Source organism: Diabrotica undecimpunctata, chromosome 9 (genome assembly GCF_040954645.1).
Source record: "Diabrotica undecimpunctata isolate CICGRU chromosome 9, icDiaUnde3, whole genome shotgun sequence".
Classification (NCBI taxonomy): Eukaryota; Metazoa; Arthropoda; class Insecta; order Coleoptera; family Chrysomelidae; genus Diabrotica; species Diabrotica undecimpunctata.
Genome location: NC_092811.1, coordinates 134,779,108 through 134,800,737, shown reverse-complemented (window position 1 = coordinate 134,800,737; position 21,630 = coordinate 134,779,108). Strand labels below are relative to the sequence as shown.

Sequence of the window (21,630 nt, the reverse complement as noted above, 5' to 3'; positions counted from 1 at the left end):
AAAGAGAAAAATATATAAACAAAAAACATAGATAAGACTACCGTTACTTAAACTAATAAATAAAAAATAATAATGTATTCAAATTGTTAAAAACTCATCCCAAAAATAAAAATTGAATAGAATACACCACCATCATAAATTGGTATTGTGCAAAATCCGAATGAACACATATATATGTAATAACAAAACACCAGAATACACCACAAAGATAAAAGTCGAAAGCTTACAGGATGACTCCATAAGATACCTATTCCAAAAAAGAATTACCGAAAAAAGCAGAAATACACAAAAGTATTGAAAGAAAGCGATGGAGTCGAAGAAAGCTGGGCAAAAATTAAGTCTAATATCTTAGCCTCGGCCAAGGAAGTTCTTGGTGAAAGAAATATAAATAAAAATAAATCGTTCCCAAGGCGAAGAACTCCATGGTTTTGTACAGAAGTGAAGGAACAATGTAAAGAAAAGAAAAAAGGTTACCTGAAATACATGTCAACCAAAACACAAGGGGCATACCATAATTACAAAAGATAATTAGAAACGAAACACATGCACTTGTAAGAAAAATAAAAAATTATCACTGGGAACGCTTTTCGAAAGAAATGGAACATGATTTTTACGGTCTGCAAAAGAAAATATGTCGGTTTATAAGAGGTAAAAGAACGGAGGCAAAGGAACTAATAGAACCAAAACACGTAGAAAAGGATACGTGGATCTTAAAAAGCTTTATGCCGAGGAAGAACAAACGACGCTAGAACCGGAAACACCAGAAATTATCACAAATGAAGAACTTAATATAAATGTAGAGGAAGTTCGGAAAATAGCTGGCGAACAGAAAAGCAGCAGGTGAAGACGGGATACCAAACGAATTACTGAAATATTGTGGAGCAGCAATGACAGAATAACAACATTAATTAATACAATTATAAAACACAATAAAATACCGGAAGAATCGAGAACGAGCGAACTTATTCTACTATTCGAAAAAAGGAGATAAAAAACAACCAGAAAACTACAGAAGTATAAACTAGTTAAATAATACCCTAAAACTGACAACTAAAATGTTACAAGTGCTAATAAATCAGAGGATAAGTTTAGCAGATAAACAATAGGGTTTTCGTAGTGGAAGATCGTGTACAGATGCAATAACTTTTAGTTATAAAGCAAATAACTGAGAAATCCCTAGAGTATAATAGACCAGTATTTCTGTGTCTGATTGACCTAAAGAAAGCGTTTGATGGAGTAAGACTCAAAGATGTAATCCATGTTCTGTATAATAGAGAAGTTCCCCTAAAGATTATAAAAACTATCGAAAACATCTACCAATACAACAATATGGATGTCAGAATAGATGGACAACTTACAGAACCTATAGAAATAGGCAGCAGAATAAGACAAGGGGATTCCTTGAGCTCCATGCTCTTCAATTCGTGGATCAAATCATCAAAATCGTTAACAAAGGAAGTGGATACAGAATGGGAAACAAAGAAATAAAAATACTCTGTTACGCAGACAACGCAATATTGAGAGCCCAAGATGAAGATAGTCTGCAAAGACTGATCCACAGATTTAACATAAGAGCAAAAGAATTTAATATAACAATCTCTTCTCAGAAAACTAAAACAATAGTAGTCAGCAAAGAACCAACCAGATGTAAAATGGAAATTGATGGCATCAGTGTTGAACAAGTAATGAAAATAAAATACCTGGGAATTACACTGTCTAGCTATGGAGACCTGGACAAAGAAGTGAGTGATCAAGTACAAAAAGCAAGTAGATTGGCAAGATGCCTTAATAACACTATGTGGCGAAACAGACACATTAACACAGATGAAGTCAAGAATTTATAAAGCCAGTGTAAGACCAATAATGACATATGCCTCAGAAACAAAACCCGACACAGACACAACGCAACGGCTACTGAAAACGGCAGAGATGAGCGTACTGAGAAGAATTACAGGAAATACGCTGAGAGATCGAAAGAGAAGTGAAGACATTAGAAGAAAATGTAACGTACAGTGTATAAATGAAAGGACACGAAATAGAAAAAAAGAATGTCATAAGTCATAAGCAGAATGGAGGAGAGCCGTATCGTCAAAATAGCAAGAGATAAGTCACCAATAGATAGAATAGATGGAGTGACAACCTTCCATAGAGATATTAATCCGCCAATGAACAAGCAGAATTGTTTATAAAGAGAAAGAAGAAGAAAAAGAATTATAAAAGTTACAGAACAGATACAAAATAGATAAAAACAATGTAGCAAAATGTATACAAGCTAAAAAAGTTTATTGCAGAAGGGCTAATAAATGCTAACAAAAATATCAAAAAAACTGATGGATGTGTGTAAATAAGCTCTGTGGAAAAACAGTTTCAAAAACAAACATAAAACTGAAAAGTTTTGAGTTTGTGGACGGTTATGTTAATTCATTACTCTGGTTTTGAAATCTGTTATCTTGAAATCGGCTACTGCATAAGCTGTATTTGCTTGAATTTGCTCTGTTAGCAGACTCTCGAAATAGTTTTTCCAGCCTGCTTTTATTGCTGCTCATCACTCATAATATGCTTCACCATTTCTAAAAAAATTACTGCGTTTCTGATTGAAATCTTCCTCCATTTTTGGTATTTGGTGATTTTCGTATCTCTTCTTCGTTCTTCTGTATACTTTGTCTGATTTTCTTAGTCTTCTTCAAATTTTTCGCGCATTTGTCGTATTCTTCTTTGAGTATACAGGCACGTATAGTTCACTTCTTTTGTCTACTGTTTGTTTACATTCTTCACTAAACCAAAGCTCTTTCTCTATTTCTTTGATGTACTTTTATTTCTGTCAATGATTTTTCTATAAATATCTTACATATTTCCATCAGTTCAGCTTTTTTTTTTAATTATTCTTCCGTTATTGTTAGTTAGAATGGATATATATATATATATATATTTTTTAAATTGTATGAGGTCTCCTTTAATTTTTTATGATAACAGATAAATAATATAGGAGATAAATGTCAGGTACAATGCGGAAAAAAAATTGAAAACAGGCAGAAATCGGGAGAAATATTCTGTAAAGTACACACCATGGAATGGATATTTCGAAATTGCTATTTTGTGTCTTACAAACATAAGCTCGTATAATTATTCTCCATTACTAATTGCAAATGACTAATTTTTTATCACTGAATCGGAATCTTTGAACAATTACGTTATCGAAAACGAACCCGATTAATTTTTTATTACCTCTGTATTTGAAACATTAGTTGGTTAAATAATCTTCTTTTGTGATAGCCTAATTGTTTCGCACTAAAGGCGGTATTTGTTTGAAATCGAGATTTCGTTGGAGGCATGTTTACCAAGTAGTGCAGTGTAGCATAACAAAGCTATTAGGTATAAAAAATTATCATTTTATCCGATGATCGACATATTTTGCAGCTGCAAAAATGAGATAAAATCGAAAAATCGCAACATTAAGCAGATATATCTATGCATTATGTGAAGATGTTTATATTTTTGACGCCTAACTGTATATGCATAGATAAGATCGAATTTCCCATTTTTACAAATTGTGCATCAGCGGATTTTTACATATTTTAAGCATCTGACATTTAGGTGGAAGTATAATATGCAATTTTGATTATTCAATAGTAACTAACAACAATAAATGCTTTCGCAAGTTTAGTGTACGAACGTACGTTTAGTGTGCAAAAGAGTGTACGAACACTAAGATCCAGTGCCCACGACGCAACTGTTCTAAAACTACGGTCTGAAACTAATTGCGCTTCCAACTGTTTAAATTGTAAAAAGTTTATATACGTGATAGCACTGATAGGACGGTAGTTTTTTTAGGTTTGTTATGTATCCTTTCCTGTATAATCAAATAATGTCTGCATTATTTCATTGAGACGGGATTTTTCCTCGGTAGATGCATTCAGTGAAAAGTTTGGTCAAAGCCTGGACAATTTTATTTCTACCTAGTTTGATCGCCTCGATGACTACTCCATCATCGCCAGGGGATTTGTTATTTTTAACTGTTATTAACTTCGTATGGTCTTATTCCTGGCATTAATTCTAATCCCTGGTTTGTGATTTTGGGCAGGAGATGATCTTGTCTTTCGTTAGTGCTTTCATAAAAATCCATTTCGCGATAAAAAGATTCGATAACCTCGAGGATTTCGTTTCTAATTTCGCTTTAAAACTTTTAAACTTTTGTTTTCTTAAATTATTTTTGTTATTTATCTTGCATTGTTTTCTCTTATGTCTTATCGGATTGATTGGTGGATGTCTCTATTTAATTTCTTCATTATTGTGTAGTTGGAGTCGTATTTTTCCGTCAGCTATCTTTTTTTACTTGGGTGCTCTTTGGTATTTTTTTGGCTTTGGCTTAGTTTCTCTTTATGGGCCACGACTCCTTTTCCGTTTCTTTTAATATCTTCGTTAAGCCATTACTTGTTTCTTCAATATCTTCTATTTCGTTTTCAAAGTCTTGTATATATCTGGTTAGTGTATCTTCATACAGGTCATTGTTTTCCGAGAATCCATTTCTTTTTTGTGTGTTTAAGAGCATCAGTTTTTTCCAATTTGACATTTAATCGTATCTTTGGTCGGATTAATCTACAGTCGCTTCCTATCGAAAATTTGTTAAGTACCTCGATGTCTTTTATTATTTCTTTTATGTTTGTTATAATAAAATCTATCTCATTTTTAACACGGCCATCTAGGTTTATCAATGTCCATTTACGTTAAAGCTTTTTATCATGAATAAATTTTCCTGGTATAAAAAGTTAAGTAATAGTCTTTGCCCTAGGTTATTCACTAAGCCATAGTTAATATTATCAATAATTAATATCATGCGAGTAGTTTACCCTATCACTTAAAATAATGAAAAAAATACAAATTGTAGTACAAAGTTAAAAAGTGTATAATGTATAACCCTGTAAGTAATAATTTAATACATTTTCCATCCAATGTAGAAAAATAAACCACGTTTTTGCAACGAAGCTGAATTAACAGAAATGCATTTTTAGTTCAATGCAATTTTGTAGATATCGATTTAACAAAATGTCAATATCATCAGTTTTTACCAAATTCAGCAAAAGATCACTTAGAAACTGTTTGAACCAGTCAAAAATTGTTTTAATAACAATTTACTTGACCTAAAAATATCATTTATGTGAATTGTCACAATAAATTTATGGTAGACCTTTGATTGATGATTAATTTAGTGTATAATGTATTTAATTTTACATCAAATTAGTCAAATTTTAACAAAAAATTTTCTAAAATTTAAAAAATTCGTCTTTTTTACTTCCAAAACTTGAAAAAGCTATAAAATGAACAATATTTCAACGTTGTGAAATCGAAATAACGAACGAAATCTTTTTAGTTTTTGTCAATAGATAATTCAGTTATAAGTTGCAATGAACACCGCAAAGTAACTTTTTTTTTTCGTCTTCGAAAATTAGCTGCCATTTTTTTAATTTGTAATATTTTTTTACCAAAATTGTAGATAATACTCTTAAAATGTTGTGCTACAATTTTTCAAAATAAAAATTTTAAAATATGTTTCAAAAATTGAAAATAAACTCTAAAATAAAGTTTTGGACGTGAAGTAAGACGACGTCCCGAAAATAACTACAGATAAAATCATAAAATATAACAGATATATATAAACAGATAAAAGCACTAGGTAAGGATAATATTTTAGAGATTGAAAATATCATATAACTTGTAACGACAAGAAGAGAGGATAGACTCCAAAAAGGCATTTGATTTGATTGAATACTGAACGGAGGATGACAGAATAATTTAAGATTTGTAGACAATATGCAGAAATCATAGAATTTAACCATTATTCAATCATTATTTTAGTTATATGTTTCTTTATAAGCTATTAGTATTAGCATTTCGCAGATGATTCAAAACACTGTTCAATCATTTTAATTCCTTGTAGCTGTGACTACATATCTGGAAGACATCTTCCAACGGTAGATTGAATAACCTTGGAGATATGATATCTCTATACCTAAAGTGAAATACACTTTAAAAATACATTTTATATAAAACCAGTGAGAAATCATAATACAGAGGAATAAAAGCATTATCGACCATTCTAAATGTACTAAAATATCTCGTTCGAAATACATCTGCGACGAAGTTGTGTAACACCCATTGCACCTTTTGCTAGATCCGATATTTCAACACACTCTACAAAATATAACGTTTTGAATTAATAAATAATTAAGAGACAGCTTGGCTATACCATTATCTTTAAATAAAATATAACCGTCTCGTTAGACGATGACCTAATTTTTTTTTATCTAAGTGTAAATTTAAGGTTTTGACACCTGAAATAAATAAATGAAAAAACTATGGGTAGAATTAGACAAATACATTTACAATTTTGCTTTTCCATTCATGGTAATTCGTTCGGTGATGGATTCTGTGCATTCTAGTAAGGATAAAAATTTCGACTCCCTACATCTTGGTGTATTGCTTTTACAAATGTGTCACAAAAATTTAACTATTAATTTTTTCGCATCTTCTAGATATCTATCTATTTCCCATTGAGCTACTCTTTATCGTTATTTTGGTTTTACTGAAGTTTATTTGCAAATATACTCTCTAACATGTTGTTTAAGTTTCAACGGCTAGCTAAGTTAGCATCCGCCAAGTTGCTGAGATTAGATCAATATGGTCAGCGATGAGACAAATTGAATCTATATCCGCTGTCTTACCCGAATTAATTGTCTTAAAATCATGTTCCACGATGGCTATGAATAGTTGTGGTGGCATTATGTTTCGTGGCTGATTCCTCTGCCGATATTTGTTTCAGAAAGGTACTTCTTCTATGCTAGCGATAGATAATAGAGTTACGTCAGGAATCTATCGCTTCTGTCTATATAAACTTTAGATTTTCCATCACATCCTACTCCGATGAAACCAACTCCTAATGCTAATGTTATTCTTTGCATATCTCAAATATCCTCTGTTCATTTCAGATCATCGCTTGACAAGTGTAGTGTTTCATTTTAAAAAGTAACGAAATAAAAATCAGGGGAGGAATACATTAAAAATGGAAAGAAGGAAAATCTCTATCGTAACATAAGAAGGACAAAATACGTACTTCTACAAAATAGAATGCAAGGAAAGATCAAATAACGAAAGAATCAGGACCGCTGAACAAGGACTGTCCTCGATGAGAAAGTTAAGGGGAGTGGTTTAATTGCACTACAAACTAACTGTTTACTCACAAAATTATAATAGCATTGATCATATACAGAGCCATCGGAAAAAATCTAATTAGCCTATGAAATAAAAATAATGTGACGGTGAATTTGTAGGTAAGAATTGTTGGAATGAACAAGTATTAATAATCGAATGAAGTATCTTACAATAAAGTCGTCCCAGGAATACAGTTTAATAATACTGGCAATATCATTTTAAGAGCATAGGCGCAAAATTTCGGGCCAATGCTTTTTAAATGCATTCATTTTTTTCGAATCCTGAGAAAACTAACAAATATTTTTGAAAAATTTAAACGCAGAATGAAAGTTTACATTATTAATGAGGGCCGAAAGTCCCTTAGAATAAACAAAAAGTTTTTTTAAATGAGATATTTGAAATTAAAAATCACACTAAATTTTCTCTTTTTTTTTTTTCACCCCTGTAACTTATTAAAATAAACATTATAGAAGTTTTCAGAGACTTTCGGCCCTCTGTAATAATGTATTCTTTAATTCTGCGTTTAAATTTTTCAAAAATATTTATTAGTTTTCTCAGGATTCGAAAAAAAAGAATGCATTTAAAAAGCATTGGCCCGAAATTTTGCGCCTACCCTCTTATGTTTGAATTGTCAATATAAATGAGTCAGATAAAATTAAATTATTATTTGAATTTTTGACCAAATAGCAACAAACAAAATTTGTTTAATTTATTAATGTTTGGTATTTTGAGAAGCAATTATTGTTGAGTACCAAATATTGTCGATACAGAGGTCAAGTCAATAGAGGGTTTTGTCCCCAGAAAGAGTGATGTTACTACAAATAAGGACATCACACACAAAACTAAATTTGATCCAAGTATATGCGCTAACGACGGATGCAACAGAAGATGAAGTACAAACATTCTACCAATAAATTGAAGATGCACTGAAAATGACGAAAGGACAGGGAAATCACGGTAGTTATGAGCGATTTCAATGCAAAAGTCGGCAAGGAAAGAGCTGGAATAATAATGGGAGATCAAGGACTAGGGGAACGTAACGAAAGAGGAGATCGTCTAATACAATTCTGTCAAGAACAAAGTCTAATAATCACAAACACGTTCTTTAAATTACCTATAAGACGGTTATATACGAGGCGCTCACCAGCAGATAAATCGGAAAGGGTGGTAAGAGACCAAATCGATTATATAATGATTAAAGACAGATATTGTAACACCATCAAATCAGTTAAAACATATTCAGGAGCAAGTGTCACATCAGACAATAACCCACTAATCGCTAATGTCACGCTTAAGCTTAAACGTCTTGGAAAACCCTAAAGAACTCCAAAATTAGATGTTAGAAAACTGAAAGAAGCTGATATAAAAAACAAACTCCAACAGAAAATATACGAAGCTTTGATAAATTAGATACTAACGCCTACGAACTACCAACCAACAAATGGAAACATTAAAAAACTGCCTCCTCGTTCCATGCAAAGAAATATTAAAAGAACCGATAAGAAAGAGAGACAACTGGATGACCGACGAAATACTGGGCAGGATGGACTAAAGAAGACAAGCCAAGAACAAAGACAGTCACAATTAAAAAACAATGAAATCAGAAAAATGATATGAGTGGCAAAACAAACTTATATGAGGAAAAATGTAAAGAGATAGAAGATCTTTAGAACAAATACGACCTATTCAATCTACATAAAAAGGTTAAAGAAATGGCAGGGCTGCACAAAAGAAAGCACAATACAACTGTTTTAGATAAAAATGGAAATACTATAATAACGACTGACGAAAAGCTAAAACGATGGAAAGAATATATGGAAGAGCTCTTTCAGATCTTCTCCAGAAGATACGAAAGAGGAAACCTACAAGACATATCTTTAGAGAACAGAGAAACAAGTATAGAAATTACAAAGGAAAAAATATTGTATGCAGTAAAGAACACCAGAAACGGAAAAATCTCGGGGCCAGATCAACTGCCTATTGATATTCTTAAAATACTAAAAAATGAGTACACTCTTAGAGCTCTTTAATGAAATTTATCAATCAGGTGACATACCCAATGAATGGTTGACCTCAACATTTATTTGTCTCCCAAAAAGAAAAATTCTAGAGAATGCACCGACTAGCGCATCATAAGCCTGATGTCTCACACACTTAAACGTTTTTAAAGATCATCCATAAACTCCGTGAAGCTCTCTTTGCATTCCACGTACTAATCCAGAGATGCTTGGATGTGAACCAAGATATGTACGTCTGTTTCATAGATTACAACAAGGCTTTCGATAAAGTCCGCAACAAAGAGCTAATGGACGTCCTCAAAGCAAAACAAGTACAATACAATGACCTTCGAATTATAATAAATCTATATTATAAAAAGCAAGCACACATACGCATTACTGAACATACATCAGGAGAGTTCGAAATTAAAAGAGGAGTGCGACAGGGGTGTGTTTCGTCACCACTATTATTCAATACATATTCTGAAGAAATTACTAAAAGAGCTGTTGAGGGAGAAACAGCAGGAATAAAGATCAATGGAACACCAATTAACAACATTAGATATGCGGACGAGATTATCATCATAGCAGACAAGCTGCGAAAGCTAATGAACAAGATAGTTGAGTATGGAGAAGAATATGGATTAACAATAAAACTAAATTTATGAGGATATTAAAAACCCAAATTAATGATGAAAGCCTGACAATTAACGTTAAAACTTTAGAACAAGTTGAACACTACAATTATCTTGGCACAATAATTAATCACACAAACGATTACTTCAAAGAAATCAAAGTTCGAATAAAGAAAGCACGAATAAACTTCAATAAAATGAGAAACGTACTTTGTGCAAGAGAACTGAAATTAGACTTGAGAGTTAGGCTGGCAAGTTGTTATATTTTCTCGACCCTACTTTACGACATAGAAGCATGGACACTTAATGCGTCGACTACTAAAAAGTTGGAAGTATTTGAACTGTGGGTGTATAGAAGAATCATGAAGATATCATGAACCGAGCATGTAACAAACAACGAAGTCATGAGAAGAGTCAACAAAAGAATGGAAATATTGGAAACCATCAAGACACGAAAGCTGCAATACCTGGGACATGTTATGCGTAATAAAAAAAATATAACATACTTCAATTAATTATACAAGGGAAAATCCAGGGCAAGGGAAGTGTAGGAAGGAGAAGAATCTCATGGTTGCGTAACTTGAGGGAATGGTACGAACTATTCAGAGCAGCAACATCTAAGATCAGAATATCAATCTCCGTCGCGGAGATGGCACGTAAAAAAGAAGAAGATTTTGAGAACGATTTTCAAAGTAGAAATCAAAAGGTCAAAAATAAACTTAGTCTAAACTTAACTTGTGGCTTATTCCCAAGGAATACAACACATTCTTAATTTGCTAAATCGCTAAATAGTTTCCTAGCACCGTTTAAATGTTAAGTCCCCAACCCACTTTTAAAATTTTTCTCGAAAGCTCCGTAAAATCTTTAATACTAGAGAGATACATAATGAAGACGATTTATATTGTTATAAAACAATATATAAACAATTATTCCTAATTTGAATGAAGTTAATGTTCGTGTAAATAAATAAAAAGGAAATAAAATTAACAAAAGTATGTAAATAATAAAATCACATAACGTTTTTATAATCATTGTCCATAAAAATGTTTATAGTTGGCGTAAAGATATTTTTTTAATCGCCGAATGCAGTTCAGGACTCCTAGTTATGAACGAGTCCGGCTCTGTTCATATTCTCGCATAAATATCAAACTTACGCACTTGAATCGGCCTTGATGTAAAGGCCATGCCATGCGCAACACTCCGAATTCTATGCGTATAACCTTAAATTTATTTTTTATGCATTTCAAAAATAGAACTTACGTCAAAACAAGAAATCCGTATCCTGCCGTCGGAAAAACTATCTCAAAACCAAACTATATCATATTGTTAGGTTTAAAAACGAATTTCTGTACAAGAAATTCGTTTCAACCGAACCGCACACACTACCTCTACCAAAATGCAATACACGCGCGCACACACGCACTACAAACACGCAGCAGGCCCTGCTGCCACTTTTGCTTGCCTGCTCTCGCTATCGGCAAAATTCGCGTTCGATTGTCTCGATATTGTGGAATTGAAAGTGGAATACATGCTAGTGCTAGAGAGAAACGCTGGGTGTACTGCATTGAGTGTGCCGCGCAGTTGCCAATTTTCTCTTCCTGCAACTTCTGCAGGAGGTTCGATACGGTGCAATAAAATCGGAGAGCATAAATCGCATTGTAACCCTTTTTGATGGATTTTATGGACTTTTAGGGACGAAAATTCAATAGATTTTAATAATTTCGAGTATACTGGTTTACAGAAAATATTTTAAACTAGATCTAAATTGCCTTAATATTATTAGATATTTATTATAAAAGCAATTAGCTAAAAGAATGGACGATTGCACAATTTTTTTATTAAGTTCGTCAAAATCAAAATATTTTTGCAAAAATAAATATTTTCGATAAACTGCAGCAATGTTATTTTAGTTAGTCCTTATAAAAGGTGAAAATTATTTAAATTCAATGAATATTTGCAAAAAGAAATGTAGAATTCACAAGTTTTTCCTAGATTTTTATCAGGAAGTGATTTTTAATGATACTGATTTGCAGGAATAATTTTTTAACAGCTCACTTTTGTAGCTTTTAATCCATTATACAAATAATAGATAATATCCATGTAAATAGCCGAACGAATGGACTGCGTATATATTTTTGACAAAGGGAAAACATTTTTTGGCAGGAACAAAATTTTCGATGAACTGAGAATAAATTTTTATACCTGCAAATACCTACCGTAAATTAATTTTAACCGTTAACAGTAAAATCAATTGATTTCTAGCAAATTAGGCAAAAGAATAAAGTAATTCGTAAATTTTTAATAAATTTTTGACAATTTAATAATTTTTACCAGTAATCAAAGTTCATCTTCGTATAAGTGTACATTTTATTATCCCTGGCCGAAAAATGGTCAAACTCGGAAATATTTAATACACTTTAAACAAAAATTAAATATTTTAACAGGAATAAAATTTTGCCAGTAGAATTTATTATCTCTAGAATTTATTAAAAAACGTCCCATAGAACCAACAGAGTTTCTACTCCAGATTTTTAATATTATTTGGTCATAAAAATCTTTTCCAAAAATCTGGAAAATGCCATTGTTATTCCTATTATTAAACCAAATAAAGAAAAATTACAAACAGAATCATATCGTCATATATCATTAACATGTTCTTTATGTAAACTTATGGAAAAATAGTCAACAAAAGATTAATGTGGAACCTAGAACATAATCATCAACTAACCATCGTACAAACTGTCTTTAGACCAGGCAGATCTACAAACGACAACATTATAGATCTAGAAAACGCTATTCACAAAGCTTTTAAACATAATCAAAAATGTATGGACATTTACTTTGACATAACTAAAGCATTTGATACAGCATGGAAACACCGTATATTGAATATTCTAAAAAAAATGGGATATCAAGGAAATATTTTGGCCTACATAAACCATTTTTTTACCACAAAGAACATTTCCGAGCGAATGGAGCTATATCCTATCTTAGAGAACAGCAAAACGGAATCCCACAAGGATCGATTACTACTAGTTCACAAAACTTGGGGTACCGATGGTGAAACACTACTCATATTATACAGATCCTTAATTCGTTCCAAAATTGATTACTGATGTGCTGCATATGCGTTAAAACCTTTGGATACGTTACATGACACCTACCTAAGGATTATAGTTGGAGCATATAGAAAAACTCCGATAAATAGCACACAAGCTGAAATAAGTGAACCAACGTTAGAGCTTCGCAGGAAGCTATTAACCCTTATTTACACTTCTAGCATGAGTCTGAATAAAAGATTTCCAATAAATAACATTTAAGACATATCCATGGCTAAGGACTGAATCTCCCATAATCCCCCATAATCATGCAATGAACTGGAAGCAATTTCCACTCCAATTATTGATGAAATGTCAATACATTTCATCAATAATTTTGCCGATAATCTGAATGACTTACAGATATGAACAAATCGCATAACAGAAGTCAGCAACAGATACGGACTAGCTCTTAACATAAAGAAAACCAAATTTATGACAATTAGTACAAAACCAATACTAAACGCTCAACTTACAATCAACCAACAGAATATCGAAAGAGTCGAGCAATATACATATCTAGGCACCAATTTAAATAGCCAATGGGACCACTCAACAGAAATTAAACAGCGAATAATAAAAGCAAAAGCAGCATTCGTTAGAATGAGAACCATTTTCAACAGTCGAGACATATCATTAAAAACAAAATGCCGTCTATTGAACTGCTACATATTCACAGTTCTGCTCTACGGAATGGAAGCGTGGACACTGACTGTTGCATCTATGAATCGGCTCGAAGCTTTCGAAATGTGGTGTTATAGGCGCATCTTACGCACATCCTGGGTTGACAGAGTTACTAATGTGGAGGTCCTGCGTAGAATGGGAAAAGAATGTGAAATTCTCATGACCGTCAAAACTAAAAAGTTGGAATATCTAGGACATGTAATGAGAAATCAAGAACGTTACGGCCTTCTCCAGCTGATTCTCCAAGGGAAGGTAAATGGTAAGAGAGGACCGGGAAGAAGACGCATTTCCTGGCTTCAAAATTTACGAAAGTGGTATAACACGACTACCACTGAACTGTTCCGCGCTGCAATAAACAAAGTAAAGATAGCCGTGATGATCGCCAACACGGATAGGCACTTTAAGAAGAGAAGATGTCAATACAAAAATATATCTTCATCTTCACCTTGGATTATAAAAATTCCAACAGTCAATTGCAATATTACAATTCTAACAAAAATAGCACCAACCCTAATCTTATCATACAACTTTTCAGAGATCTAAATTAACTCCCATTTCGATTACACAGTATACTATAGAAACGCGTCTAAAACTAAAAATTGAGTAGGAGTGACAATAATTAAGAGCACAGAAATTATCAAACATAGAATTCCAGATACTGCAATTATATTAACAGGAGAACTCTATGTAATTTACCAATAGACGCAAACGCAAATAAGATGAACAAAATATTAATCGTGACAGATTCTATGTCATCACTACAAATAATCAGGAGAATATACTCGCAGTATCCATTATAGCTTTACTAATAAAGGAAGAACTAAATAAATTGCATACTAAAGATACAAGCATCAAGTGTCCCTGGGTCCCATCACATGTTGGAATAGCAGGTAACGAAGCACCAGGCAAAAATGCCAAAGAAGCTATAAACGGCAACAATACTTCCTAAAGCACCTGCTCGAGAACTGGAACAATAAATGGAAATCCACACCATCAAAGCTTCAGGAGATAAAAATAAGATAATACTAAGCAAAGTGTAATTAACTGTTACCGTTCCACCAATAACTTTATTAGGTTGAAGAGGGTTTTTTGTAAATAAAAGAAAAATGAAATTTTAGTGATGTATATTAGCAAAAGAGATTTTTCATAAGTTCATCTTTATCTACATTTTAATAAAATTTACACAAATTTCCCCAATTATTAGCTGAAAAAAACGCCCTAATTAGTAAATTTTAATAAAACAAATTGATATTGCAAAACAATTATTTTCGAAAAAATGGTAAATGAATTTTTGATAATATTGATTTAAAAAATAAAGATTCCCGCATATTTGCGCAAAAATTTGCAAATTTTAAAATCTTTCAACAAAATAAAACATTTTAAACACAAAAACCTAGAAAAAATCAAATAAACCAAAATTCCCTGTTAGATTGAAACGTTGAAAAATATTCACAATTATTTTTGTATATTTTACAGACATTTTTTGCAAATTTTCGATATTTTTTAGTCACATTCAGCAACAATTCCTGCTCTGCTGCTGGGAACGGCGCAGTTGCCAGTTTTCGCTTTCCTGCAACTGCTGCAGGAGGTTCAATACGATGCATAGTGCGTCGATAGACTTGGAAAACCGAAATGACTACATTATGCACGAATAGTGGGAGAATAAACGTCGGTGACATAGATTTCTACCAAACCAAACGCTTTTACTTTTATTACTTCGAGAGAAATCAAGTGCATAATATTAATCGTTTCCGAAGTATGTCTTATCTAAAATATTTTTTAATGAGTAACGAGTAATAACTGAAACTGAGCTTTTTATTGGGTAAGATATCAAAATACGACGAGGAATTTTTAATAATCACACCAGAATTGGCAAATATTTTTTTATAGAATGTGTTGATATCATAAATGATTCATAATTTAACATATGTTTCACACAGGGAATATTTTAAACAAAGTTCCGAGTATACAGTATGGTAGGAAATTGATATAGTCTATTCCAACGTTCTTGACATATAAGTCGTCACATTATACGAAATGAACAGATTTTCTTGATCAGTAGAAATGAAACGGCTCATATTTGCTACTTACAAGTAGCAAAAAACAAAATTTGTTTAATTTATTAATGTTTGTATTTTGAGAACGATTTCCGACATGGAAATTAAAACGTCAATAAACTTATTTTAACCTTCAATTGTGGCTTATTGCCATTAAAATAGTTCTAAAAATTAATTACTATTAATTGAATTAAAAATATTTGAGGTCACCTTTTGACTGGCAACCTATTCGTTGTAATTATTAACAGTGTTGCCCCTATGTAATTATTTCAATCTTTTCTGTCATCTTTTTTAACAATAGGTACTATCGATGCTATTTGCTAATCTTTTGCAATCTGTTCTTTATTCCAAGCTTGGTTGCATATCTTTAGATTAATTCTGTCCCTTTTTATCCCATACTTTTTATAATTTCTGTTGTTATTTCGTCGCTACTTGGTGCTTCGCATTGATTTCCTGTGTTTCATATCTCTCTTCTTGTTCGTTATTAATATTGTATCAGTTCTTGGGAATATTCACTCAATCTATGCATGATTTCATTTTTATCTGTTATTATTTTGCATTATTTATCATGTTTTGTCATTTTTTGTTCTATATTCGTCTTTTCTTAGTGATTTTAAGACTGCCAAAAATAATTTATGATTCCCTTTTACTGTTTTTTATTTCATTTCTTCGCCAAACTCCTTCCATTTATTTTTCATTCGGCTGTGACAAAGTTTTTTACAAATTTTCTTTCGTTTTTGTACTTTTCATAACTTTGAACTGTTTTATTATTCAAATACTTTTTCGTAGTTTCTTTTTTTTTTTTTTGTTTTCTGTTTCATTTCTTAATTTCACCAGCCGTTTGTTTCTCTTTATTGTTTTCCGTACTTGTCTTATCGCTACAATTATTAATTTCCTTTGAAAAGTTCCATAACAACTCCAGATTTTTCTTACCGGCCCTTTTTTATTATTTTCTAACTTGAACGTCGCTGCTATCTCATACTTCTGTGCAATTTCTCTATTTGTTGGTCTACAGCACATCGCCATTTTATATTCAAATAAATGTTCTAGTGTTTTGTTTATATTTGATTTGGTTGCCGTTTCTTCTTTTATTTTTGTTACCTACTACTAAGTACAGATCACTTCCTAGTTCTGGGTATCTTAATTAAGTTGGAATATGGCTTGTAAATATTAGTTTTAGAACCACATTCTATAACCCTACTGTTTTAAGTTTTGCTTTTATCCCTGTAATCTTTTTCAAAAAACTGTACTAACCATTATTCTTCATTATTCCTATCTAGAATACAGTATTTCGACAAAATCGTGCTTTGTATATATAAAATCCTGCTACAAGCTACGAAGTACATACTCATGTGCCTGTTTAAACTGTAGAAATTTTCCTGCCACTAGCATTACCCCGAATCCTGGCTCCCCTACATTCTATCCCACATTTCTACCTTCTGATTTCCATCTGGAAATTTGGAAATCGATAATGGAGCGCAGCAACGTGAGGAAATCACTTTCGTGGGGGTAGAGATGTCAGTTGCGATTCAGAGTCAGCTGTTACTGTCTCTCTAAAGCGATAGTCGTGTTAGAGACAAAGGAATAGGGTATATTAGGGTTATTCGAAAAGAGATAGACGCTCGCGAGATGGATTTGATTATGTTGCTAAATTAGATTTCCTTAGTCGTCTTTTTTGTACATGTAATGACACGAGTTATTTTCAAATAGAGTCTCGGTAATGTTAAAAATAGCATAGAAATCATCTACCAATTAGAGGATTGTCACTAATTGCTTGTCACGCCAGGTGACTCTGTTATTGAAGATATATTCAATGACAAAGACGTTGGTAGTAAATTTCTTGATGTACAGTAGGGAACGCATATTCTTGGCAGATATGCGGATACCTTTGGTAGTCCAGGGTTTGTGATGTTTTGGCTGAATTGTAATAAAAGGAAATGCCTTATTGAAAATATAGACAAGCCTATCTAGAAATCACTTAAATTATAGTCCACGTCCACAAAAGGAAAGTGCCACCCAGAAGTCAAGCATAAATTTCGGAATTCAAAAAAGTTCTGGGCGAAAAAAATCCCACCTAAACGTTGGGTCTTTAAGGATGGTTTGTTAAGAATAATAAACTTGGTATATATTGCTTCATGATCAGATAGTTCTGCATTAATAATTGTAGAGCGTACATCAAGGGGTGAGAAATCTGAGACAATATAATCAATTATGGTAGATGTTGTTTTAGTAATTCTTGTAGGAGAATTAACACGTGCATTGCGAAACCATACGATTAGGATATATTTACCAAGGATAAAAGGGTAGCACAAGCAACAGCGTAATTGATATTCAAGTCACCGCATAGAATCTTTCTGCTTTTATTGGGCAGGTCATTCAACAATTTTAGCAGGTTCTGAAAAAATAGTTCCGTAGAAGAGTCAGGCGATCTATAAATGCAAAGAATGTATAGATTAGGATTCTTATTATAAACTAAGGAAAACATAAAGAAGGCTTCATTCAACAACATTCAGATCATATATTTGTCTACAACAAAAAGCTCGTTGGTTTCAAACCAGTGCTCTGCAACTATCGGAAGAAATCCTAATTCATAGAACAAGTCGTATTGTTTAAAAATTTCGCTTTTGAGAGACAACGGAATCGTACTCGTAATTTCGGTGACATTCACTTGATTTTTGCAGGTGAGTAATTCTTTCCTAAGTGAGAAAGGACCTAAAAGCAACAAGATCAGCTTCCACCTTAGTTGGACAAATTCCATAGGCATGGTTAAATTCTAAAAGGATTTATTAATTATATTATATTAATCGATATAAATCTTTAGTCTTAGTGGGAGGCCCTTTCACTTTAACCCTTTGAGACCCTGTGTACATGTGTATGTACATAGCTTTTATTGTTTTGTTAAATACCAACTACTCGCTTATCTATACCGAAATAGCATTCAGTCACTCAAATATACATTTACGATCCACATTTTTAACTTCTGCTTCCATCTAGTGGTCAACAGGTAAAGTTGTAGCGATTTTGTTGTAAAGTGTTAGCTGTTTAGTTGGTAACCGATACTGCTAGTTTTATTTTACGAGAAACTGTTATCTTTTGTGAAACGAAATCGATCCAACTTTTTAAGTGTGATTTATAAGGTAAGTAGTTTTTTATAAAGTACAAAACATTGCCATAAAAACGATAGTTTTGAAATAAACAAACATTTTTTAGATGCACATGAGCATGTACAAGTGGTCTGAAACTGAAAGCATATTTCTGATTGTACATCTGTATGTACATATGGTCTAAACTTGGGTTTTAACTTAGTATTGTTGATTGCAGATAACATGGATTACAAAAGAAAAAAATATGATTTCGATAACCCAAAACATCTCCAAGAGTTAATTGACCTGATAGAGGACGGTAACGTATCAGAAATAGACAATTTGGAAGTTCCCGGAGGAGAGAGTTCTGACGAGGAGGATGGAATTCTGGATAACTGTGAGAATAAATCTATTATAAGACCAGGGGTTGATGCTTTGACCAGACGTGACACTGAGACACTGGAAGAAGGTGATGGCAGCGAAAATGATAATGAGGAGTTAGGGAGAACTTATGATTCAGACGACGAATATATACCAGATGAAGTTGCAGGTTACTCGGGTACAAAAAAATTAGGAAGTAAAGTATGTTTCTCAGAAAAGGATTGTTCTAAAAAAACAAAACAAAGAGAAATTAAAACAAAAAAGAGAACCGTAGAGTGGACTAAGGCATCGATAGAGACTCCTACATTTACATGGCATCCTACTTCCCCAAATACAAGTATTACAGAGCCACTGTACCCAATTCAGTATTTTTCGAAGTATATTTCAAATGATTTGTTTGAAAATATAGCAAAATTTACAAATGTATATGCCTTACAGAACGGAAAAAATTTTAGACCAACTAATGAGAGAGAAATTAAAATTTTATTTGCACTTTATATAATGATTGGAAATTTAAACAAATTTCCCAAAATTAGGATGTACTGGGAAAGAAGCCTTGGTATTAGAATGTTCCTAGATAACATGTCTAGGGACAGATTTTTCCAGCTTAGAACATGTTTACATCTAGTGAACAATTTGGCAAGACCAGCAGGTGATACAGATAAATTTTATAAGGTTCGTCCTATCATTGACGCTGTCAGAAAGAGATGTTTACAGCTTGAACTTGAGGAAGTACTTAGTGTTGACGAGCAAATGAGCAGACGAGCAAATGAGCAAAAAGTTACAAGAATCCATTTTTTTTATTGTTATATCCTACAACAACATTGTTTATCCTTATAGGATAAACGATATAGGTATCGGTATTACGAAATCGATATAGGTATCAAAGACCATTGAATGCTATCCATAAAATTTGGTTTGGCATTAATAATAATGTATTAAAGGTTAAAACAGAAGCCATTACAGAAGAATAATACGGTTTTCACGGATGTTTTAATTATAAAACAAATTATCAAAATATCGAAAGATAATAAAAGAGTGAAAGGCATTATAAGCCTTGATAATCAGAGAAATAAGAAAAAAAAAAGAAAAACTCTTGAGATGGATTTAATTATATCAAGAATTTAAAAAAATTATTTTCGGATAAAATTAATAAGAGCAAACTATTGTAAAAAATTAAAAATAGAGGATACCATCACTAAAAAGTAGAAACACAGTCTTGCCGATTTCCTAGAAATACCTAAAAAGATGTAGATTTAGAGTTCCGGTTTCAAAAAAATGTGGTTTATATTATACATTTAGATTTATGCAGACCTTGCCTCTGCGGTACATTAAAAAATATTCAACTGACTTTTAAAAATCGCGGAAAAAAACGAGATGTTATTGTATACTATCGAAAACAGAATAGCAATCAAATTGGTGTTCTAAAATTCCGTTAAATAGATGAAAATTCTCCTTTTTTGTATATTGGCACGATGATGGTGTTATGCCAGTGTTTAGGGAATGTTTGTTCTTCCTACGCCTTTTTATATATTTTCCATAGCCAGTTTATTTCTTCTCCCATATATTTTACCACTTCCGGTTCAACTTCATCAACTTCATCTGTCTTGCCTATTTTTATGTTTGATAATCCTTCTATTACTTCTTCGTTATTTATTTGCTCTAGATCTAGGTTTTCTTCACCTTTATTTATTACATTTTCTTCCTTTATTACTTTGGTATCAAATTTATTCTCACAATATTTTTTCCATACCCTATTTGTTCTGGGTTTGCAATATACAAAATTCTTTGTAATAACATATTAAAATTATTTAAATATTTTCTTTTTTCTTTCAGACAAGTCTCTATATGAGGTAAGTACATATTAGTTCTGTTTAATTTAAAACTGAGAAGAATAAAAACCGTTACAGTCCGCCTCTTGTAAAATTTCTCAAAAATCCGCCAGAATAGTACTTATTTTGTTTTTATTATTCGGTTATTTTCAGCTGCAATAAATAAGAATTTAAAAATCGTGGAAATACAAATGTCTGGATTATCATCAAAGGATCCTTCCTTACGACTAAATTTAACTGAAATAAAGCATTTATGCAAATCGTTAAAAAAGGCAAAGTCTTAGGTCCGGAAAATTCATAAAAACTGATAAAAGCTGATAAAATTTCTTCTCTATTGATACACTTTGTATTGTAAAAGTCCCGCTTCTATTTTTCTGTCCTTTTTATATCTATTTTGCTGTAGATTTATACGGGGAATGCTCTTTTTAAGTTTGGAAACAAAAAAAGTCACACGGGTCAAATCTGGAGAATACGGTGGTTGGGGCAACAGTTTGAAGCCCAATTCGACCAATTTAGCCATATCGAAGGCAGCGAAATGAGCCAATACATTGCCATGGTGGAAGAAGGCTTTTTTCTTCGCCAAATGGAGTCATTTTTTTGCAATTCTTCGTCGAATGGGCCCAATAATTCGGCGTACTAGGGCCCTGTGATCGATTT

The 21,630-nt window shown here is 32.3% G+C and overlaps 1 protein-coding gene across 3 annotated transcripts in view; it reads right to left on the bottom strand.

Moving 5' to 3' along the window:
- Nucleotides 1-21,630, bottom strand: part of chinmo (Chronologically inappropriate morphogenesis) — a 165,827-nt gene that overhangs the window by 25,573 nt on the left and 118,624 nt on the right. Inside the window, exon 1 of one of the 3 annotated variants that reach the window (XM_072545400.1) lies at nucleotides 11,099-11,327. The exons of the other annotated variants lie outside the window; for them this stretch is intronic. The gene's annotated coding sequence lies outside the window, so the exon portion shown is untranslated. Of the gene's footprint in view, nucleotides 1-11,098; nucleotides 11,328-21,630 lie in introns of those variants that run through there. 3 annotated transcript variants of the gene reach the window in all.